Raw genomic sequence first — 9,009 nt, 5'->3', positions numbered from 1 at the left:
CTCACACTTATTTGATAAATATAAAAACCAAAAAAAATGTCTTCATTAATTTTTATGATTTCTTTTTTCTTTTCTTTTTGGGAGGGTGGGTGGGGAACTCCGCCTATGCCATTGTAAGGTGACACTTATAATCTCATAGCCGGTCTCAAGCCCGGAAAAAGGAGGAGAGGCCACCCATGTGCTTTTAGACGAAAATATATATGTTCTGTTGACTTAACGATCATGGTTGAAATGAAAGAATCATTTAGGAGAAATATTATTCCGTTGTTTTCAGACGAAAGAGCTGCCTTCCTTTTCTTTTAGATAATGAAACAAGTATTTGATGTAGTATCAAAGGTCTGCATGTTCAAGCCAATGAATCTCTCCATTGAGGCGCTCAATCACAGTGAGTACCGACACTAAATCACTCATTAGATTTCTATTATTCCGGTCACATCGAAGCTATTTATTCATTTGTTGCTCATTAATACATGTATTCTTTGTTCTTCAATGTTTTCTATGAAACACTATTTTGGACTTTTGCCACTCATTTGTCTAAACCACTCTGCAGTACATCTCCTTGTTGAAGGAATCGTTTACTTGCTTTCCTGCCGGCTTGTGTTATACTATGTCTTATTGTTGAAGTTCTGACTTGCTTGTGTATCTGCTGATAATGAATTACAGCATATATCTAGCTTCTGGTACACAAGGATTCGAAGGGTATCGAAGACGCGAAGGATAGCGAAGATTTGGAAGACACCACAGGATTAGTTTTTCTTTTTTTCGATGGTAATAAATTCTAAGTTAAAAAATTGTTAATACTCCAATATTCCTCAAGTTTTCAAGCTCGTTTGTTGAGACAGAGTATAATATACACTACTCTGGTACAAAAGAAGTACTACATATGAAATTTTGTGTTTGCAACTAAGAATGTTTCTCTTTCTAAAACTAATGTACTGTAAAACTACAATAATTTAGCCTGTGGGTACAAAATACTGTGGTTTTGACATAACAAAGTATTTTGGAGTATTGAGAATACCATGGACCTTTTTAGCAAGTTTTTATGCTCCTACGTATTTTGAAGTAGTTTTCAAATGTGCGCATTGCTATCTAGTTTCAGACGTGCCGTATTGCTAGGTAGCCAGATGTTGCAAACTGATGAACAGCCATGCGCAGAACAATGGCATGCACAAGCTAGACCGGTGAAATACTCTGGTTACTGCAGTAGTTGCGGGTGAAGAAGTAAAAAAACTGCAGGTACTGAATTTAGAAGTCACGCTTCTCTGTGTACTGATACCCTGCTCTTTCTACTAGTACATACACATCGTTTGTCATTTGTCTGAAGCATGCATTCCTGCCCAGAACCCAAATGCCAACTTATCTAACCTAGCTTAGATAAGTTCATATCCCTTCATGAATTCCAAGAAATAGATGTCCTTGTGTACCCGACGGCGCAAACTTCATATCCCTTCATAGTATGGTCCATGGCTTGAAGTCCAAATGTCGACTTGTCTTGCGTCCTCATCGATTTCTGAGCATTTTCACCTGATTAGCCATTGTGGTGCATGCTTGTACTTAATTTACATTGTCGGTCCATGTGAAGTGTACAGCTCTAGCTGGTCACAAGTATTTATCCATATATGGATGCTTTGTTTGCTAAAAGAGACTTCGGATCTGTTGATTTCTGCAGGCGGTGGTGATGAGACTATTTGCAGCAGCTAGCAATGGAAATAACAGAAGTCCATCTTGTTGGTTGGCAATGCTGGCCAACTGATCTCCCAGGGCATTTCCAAAGAAGGCACCTCCGTGTGCAGGTCCTTTCTGTTGCTGATGCCCTTGGTGCATTCCTTATCTGAAGCTTCCATTCATGTGGTGAATCTTTGATCCACTTATGTTGCTCGCAGCAAACGACAACGCCCGGGATTCTGAATCCCTCGTTTTCATTCAGCCTCAGCACCAACACCTATAGGCAGGCTGGTACTGGCACAGAATAGGCAGCACGACGAAGCTACTTGTTCGCGCAAGCCTTGAGACAACAATGAGAAAAACAAAGCCTGGGCTGTAGCATACTCTGTTTTGTGCTTGTTATTGTAAATCTACAAGTGTGTCCGTCTGATTTGAGTGTGCATGAGTATCAAATGGACAAACAAGGCAAGTAACTGGTGCAAAAATGCTGAATTTGGTCAGGCAGAATGTTTTCTTTTGGTCCAAATAGCTAGAACTTCACGGGAAATTAAGCTACAACACTACAGGTTAAAATATGTTGATATTCATATTCCATACATCCATTATTGTTGAAATCTCCCAAGGAATGAATCCACAGCTTTACCAAACCAGGCAACTGACAGAGGGTTGAGAACATCGCATTCCCGTGTAGCTGTAGCAGGACGAGATGGAATGGGATGGGGGGGAATGGAAAGGGATGGTCTTATCTTACCGGTGGGGAATCTCCCCGGCTGTCTATCGGAGTCCACTCATGTGAGCTCCTGCTGCCGCCATAGGTGAAGGTTAGGTAGAGGCGTAGAGCTGAGTGAGAGGAACCAAATCAATCATTCCAGCGGAAGGAGAAAGGCTGACCTCGGTCGGAAGAGGGAGACGAGGAAGCGTGGGCGGCCGCCGCCGGGGACGGGCGCTTGAGGTCGCCGGCGGCCGCTCCTTACGCCCAGTGGGGAGTTGCCGCTGGGTGAAGTGGGTTGAGATGAAACGATGGGCCTTGTATTAGTAGACTGATTTAGAACATTTCATGTACTAGTTTATTTTGTTGTCTCAAAAGAAGTAGTTTGTTTTCTTTTGCTGTACTTTTCTTGAGTTTTTTTTCCTTTTTGTGTTATTTCTCTATTGATGTTCATCCGTTTTCTTTCGGGTTTATTCTATCCATTTTCTTTTTTGTAATTTTGTTTTATTTTTAAATACGTCTCGACTTTATTTAAATACATGTTGAGCATTTTTAAATATGTATTCAATAACTTTTTCAAATGCATGTTGAACATTTTTCAATATATGTGGCCATGAGAGGGAGGCATAGGCGGTCGGCGCCGGCGACGGGCGCTTGAGGTCGCCGGTGCTGCTCCTCTCATTCGCGCGGTGGGTCAATACTGCAGGGTGAAGTTTCTTTTTCCTGAGAAACACGTATAAATTTATTCATACTTATAACAATTACAGACACCCTGATTTGGATCTAGAATTTTAGAAAATGCAAAGTAACTTATATGACTATGAATTACATTGAGATATAATCAAAACACCTTCTCCGTGATATCAATCTCTGCTAGAAAAAGTGCTCTCAAGACTTTGATAAATAAGCTGTAATTGAAATGGAGTAACGATGTTATCACTCTTTCACACACTTGGCAGAGAGCACCAGGTACAAATTGGTACCAGTGCTATATCTTGATGTATCCTGTTGGACCCTCACAAGGGTGACTCTATGTCTTGCCTCTAGCGAGACAGAAAAAGGCGTGGTCTCAAACTCTCAATGTAGCTTGCAACATAGCTCTGATTTTACTTAAATTTGGTCATTTATATACATTAGTTCGTACAGTTAGTTTTTTTTCATCATTATCATTGTTAGGTTTTCTTCTTCTAATATTCAATACATATATTCCAAAAAAATAATGTACTTAAAATTTTAAAAAAAATGTTCACTGCGAATTTGGTAAATTTTAACAAAGTGAATATTTTTTTGATACTGTAGTTTGATAAAAATATTGATTGCATTAAGAAATGGTCGTGACATTAAAAAACTGTTCACATATTTAAAAAATGTATACGTAGAATTTTTAAAAAATGTTATTACACTGTATAAAATGTTAGTATATTTCAAATGGAATATTTATTACCTTTCAAGAAAATGTATGGTACATTTTAATATTTGCTAACCATGTACTTTAAAAATACTAAATGTGTATAAAAATGTTTCTGACACGTACAAAAGGTGTACAATGTGTAGGAAAAAATGTATAAATGTGTTGGAAAAATAAAAATTAAGAATAATAAAGGAAAAACATGAAGGAAACCGGTGAAAACCGATAAAAGGCAAGGAAATCTGCTACACCAAATGGAAACATGGCAAGCAAACCACACAGAGAAAAAACTTGGAAAGATGCCCCGGATACAACAATGCACCATCAATACCGCAACAAAGAGAATACATTTGTCCAGGTGAATCAGTTCCCCTTCAGACGACTAACAAGACGTGGAAGGGCAGCCTACGAAGAGAATTCGGGCCATCCTAATCTTAGGGTGTTGGGAACTGCGAAGCATCAGAACATAGTGGTTTTGATAGAGTTGCGCCATCCTCGAGGCAGGTAATGGACCGAATAGAGAATGAGGGACCCTCATGGAGGAGGGCCGACATTCTGAAGGGGAATTTGGATGATTTCTTTGCGGAATTGTTGCTGTGGGTGAGTAGTGTGCCAATGTAATGATTAGCGGTGCGTTAGTGTAACATCTTGTCACACTCCGAGTGGAGGGTTTCTTCTACCCCTTTCTCCTATAATACTACAATAATTTGGCCTGTAGGTACAAAATACCGTGGTTTTGACATAACATAGTATTTTGGAGTATCGAGACTACACTGGACCTGTTTGGCAAGTAATTATGCACTAACGTAGAAATGGATATGAAGTGGAAATAACAGAAGTCCATCTTGTTGGTTGGCAATGCTGGCCAACTTATCTCCCAAGGCATTTCCAAAGAAGGCACCTCCGTGTGCAGGTCCTTTCTGTTACTCCCTTAGTGCATTCCTTATCTGAAGCTTCCATTCATGTGCTGAATCTTTGATACTTACTACTTCACAGTAAACGACAACGCCCGGGAGTCTGAACCCCTCGTTTTCATTCAGCCTCAGCACCAACACCTACAGGCAGGCTGGTGCCGGCGCAGAATAAGAATGAATCCACAGCTTTACCATTGTTATTGAAATCGCCCAAGGAATGAATCCACAACTTTACCAAACCAGGCAATTGAAAGAGGGTTCAAAACATCAATAAAATAGTCGCATGCATCTCCCAAATGCAGAGGCCAGGGGTCATCCTCCTTTAAAAAAAACCACATTCCCCTGTAGCAGGACGAAATGGAACGGGATGGTGGGGAATGGAAAGGGATGGTCTTACTCTTACCAATGGGGGATCTCATCGACAGTCTATGGGAGTCCACTCATCTGAGCGACCGCTGCCGCCACAGGTAAAGATTAGGTAGGGCTGACCTCGGTCGGGAGACGGCGACGAGGATACGTCGGCGGCCGCCGCCGGGGACGGGCGCTTGAGGTCGCCGGGGACGCTCCTTTCTTCCGCCCGCTGGGGAGTTGCCGCTGGGAGATCATATCTGCCGCATTTTGCAGCAAATAGCAGCTGGACGCACACAAAAATAGCCATCTGGGCTGGCCCAACAGCAGGACCGCAGTATTGAAAATTCCAAAAATTAATGTTGTCTCTGATAGGCGAACACAGGACCCTATACACTCAAAAGCAGCGCCACACCAATGCACAGTGGAGGAGCTGCGGCTGGGCAAAACCAGGTCATGGCCCGCCCAGTCCAATAAGATTTTTGTGAAGACTAGTACTGAATCTGGGCCATAAGAGTAAAATTTTAATAATACTTCTGAACCTTTTCAATGGTATTTCTGAACCTAACCTATTTGGCCCGCCCAAAGAAATGACTGTAGCTGCGCCACTGGCAATGCAGCAACCAAGCTTTCATGACTAATGGGTAGCACGGTCCTTTAAGAACTAGGAATAGCCATAGATTTGAAAACTTTTTTTGAAATTTTAAAGGCGTTTTTTATTTTTGAAAAAACTGAATACTTTTTGAAACACGAATTTTTTTCAACATTGTGAGCACAATTTTGGAACACATTTTGAAAATTTAGAAAATATCAATTTGTTTTGGAATCATGAACAAATTTGAAACTCCAAATGAACAAATTTCAAATTGCAAACAATTTTTGAGATACATGATATTTTTGTAATACTTTCACCTGTTTTGAAAATTTGAAAAAATTTCGAAATTCTGAATAGTTTAGAAAATGCGAACAATTTTGGTCAGCGTGAACAAATTCTGGAATTTACGGAAAAAACTGAACACGCGAACTAATTTTGAAAAATGAGAACAAAAAATTTATGAAAATTTTTTCAAACATATTTTTTGTAAAAAAAAGGCAAACAAGAAAAAATGAACCTGAAAATGAATCAAAATACAAAAACAAAGAAATGAAAAAAGAAACAGAGAAAAAGAAATGAAACAGAAAAACGAGAAAAAGAAAAATAAAAGAAAATCAGTAAAGAAAACCACTAAACCGGTATAAAAACAAAAAACCCGTTCAAGGAACCTTCTGGATGGTTCCCAAAACCGGCTGCCTCGACATGGGATAGTGGGCCGGCAAATATGATTTTCCAAATAAGAATCGCTATCGCCTTCAGCAAGTTGGCCGAGTGGGATGGTAAGGCCCACGTCCGCAGCAGGCCACAGCCTCATTTTCTGTTTTTTTCTTTTTCTTTTTTTGTTTTCGTTTTTTGCTTTTTTGGTACTTTCATTTGTGCTTACAAAAAACACTCTAGAAAACACATTCCAAACTTGTTAAAGAAGCATTTCAAAAATGTTGAACAAGTGTTTGAAAAATGTTAACGAAGCATTCAGAAAAAATGTTGAATGTGTATACAAAAATGGTTGATTGTGCATTAAAATAATTGTTGATTGTGTATTGAAAAAGTGTTGAATGTATAGAAAAATGTTAATTGAGCATTTGTAAAATGTCAAATGGGTACAAAATATTAATCAAGCATCTATAAAAATTATAATATTTTATTTGGAAAATTATAATCAAGCATCTATAAAAATTAAAGATGTACAGATACTGTTTTAACCATGTATTAAAATATGGTAATCTTGTATTTGTAAATATTAATCAAGAATTTACAAAATCTTTAAAAAGTGTATATAAAAATGTTGAACGTGTATTACAAAAATATTTAATTTGTATTGGAAAAATGTTAGACGTGCAATAGATAAATGTTGTCGACATATACAAAAATGTAACAAGAAAAACCAAAATAGGATACAAAGGGAACAAAAGAAAAAAGGAAATGAGAAAAACGAATAAACAAATTGCAAAAAAGAATGAATAAAATGGAGCGGAAAAATAAAATAAACTAAAGAAAACAAGAAAAACCAGAAGAAAACCGGCTAAAATCGCCTCAACTAGGATGCTCCCCTACTACTTAGCACGAATGGGAATTGGGCGGAGTGGTTAGTAGCGTCAGTAATCTCCCTGGTGACTAGGGATCGATCCCGGCTACTTCCCTTTCCTCCGCTATGCGCGAGCGAATGGGCCGGCCCAATACGACGTTGGTGTAGGGAAAACCTACGACAGAGCTGCTACCGTCTTGCTTAATGTGAGATATAGCGCTACCGCATTTTAACTAGTGATTTTGAGGACTTGTGAGTTTTTTTCCTATCCAACGAGACCAACCACTTGAAGATGTAGAACCCTAGAGGACGGGGTGATGGAGCTTACAGAAATGGGTAAGGAACTCGTGGGTTGAAGTGTCTGGTGATACCAGTGCTTGCAAACGAAGGCGGCACGGTTGAGTGTGGTGGGGAGTCCAACGTCGAGTAGGATACTGATGAGGAGGTTGCCGCCGTCAATCACCTTGAACGCAACAACCATCGGTGTCGAGAAATGATGGTGTGATTCATCGTCCACACTTGGTTTCTCCTCGGGGAGCACCCTGGTAAATCTAAATTTTAGCAATAAACAAATGTAAATGGACACCAATGCAATTCAGCAAAGAAAATTTACCCAATGTGTGTAGCAAAACAATCAATGAAGGAGAAAATTATGGATGGTTCCAACATTTACAATCGCATATCACTACTAGGGAAAAGCCTAGCAGCAGCGCGGGTTTTGGGCCTATTAGCGCTACAGCTAACGTATAGCAGCAGCTCGGGTGCCACCCGCGCTACTACTACGTCCGTTAGTAGTAGCGTGGGTAAAAACCCGCGCTACTACTAACCCGCGGAATTTTTTTTCGAAATTTTTGCACGAATTTTCAAATTTCTGAATTATTTTAACCTCTAATCTCTAATCACCCTCATCGCTGCTCAATTTAATCTCTAATCACCCCCATCATTCCAAATCATCTAACTTCCTGGACGGTCACCCATCCTCTCACTACTCCAGCCTGAGCACGCTTAACTTCCGGGTTCTATTCTCCCTCGATTCCAAGTCTGCACTTGTTGTTTTCCTGACAATAGTAAGATGTCAATCCTATTAACCCTCGGGAGTTTAGCTTGAGCATGAAGTCACACGTTTCGCTGTTTGAGTTTAAAACTATTGTTCTAAAAAACAATAATTATTTAGTAACACTAATATTTCTTGAATAAGGAGTTTGGCCACATTTTGACCAAAGTTTGACCACAGTTTAACCAGATTTGACCAAAATTCCAAAAAACTGAAATAATTATTTAGTAACACTAACATTCTTGAATAATTATTTAGTAACACTAATACTTCTTGAATAAGTAGTTTGACCACAGTTTGACCAAAATTAAAAAAAAACTGAAATTTGAAAATAACTTTTTTTCCTTTTAGAATTTGAGGATTCTAAAAATTTGCAAACAGGCCATAGGCAGTGTCCATCGTATGCGGATTTTCGTGTTGAACATTTTGATATATTATACGTTTTTTTCTGACATTGTATGCAAAAGTTATAGCCGTTTTACATTTTCCCTACACTTTTTGCAAAACATGTCCAAATTTAAGTTTTTAAATTTTCCTAACTAGTAGATGTAGTAACATAACTACATCTCGAAGGATTTTAATTTTTAAAACATTTTGATATATTATACGTTTTTTTTCTAACATCGTATGCAAAAGTTATAGCCGTTTTACATTTTCCCTACACTTTTTGCAAAACATGTCCAAATTTAAGTTTTTAAATTTTTCTAACTAGTAGATGTAGTAACATAACTACATCTCGAAGGATTTTAATTGTTGAAGTTTTTATCATTTTCTTTTGCTTTTTACAAAAC

This window comes from Triticum dicoccoides, chromosome 6A, assembly GCF_002162155.2.
Source record: "Triticum dicoccoides isolate Atlit2015 ecotype Zavitan chromosome 6A, WEW_v2.0, whole genome shotgun sequence".
NCBI classification, from domain to species: Eukaryota; Viridiplantae; Streptophyta; class Magnoliopsida; order Poales; family Poaceae; genus Triticum; species Triticum dicoccoides.
This window is presented reverse-complemented; position numbering follows the sequence as displayed.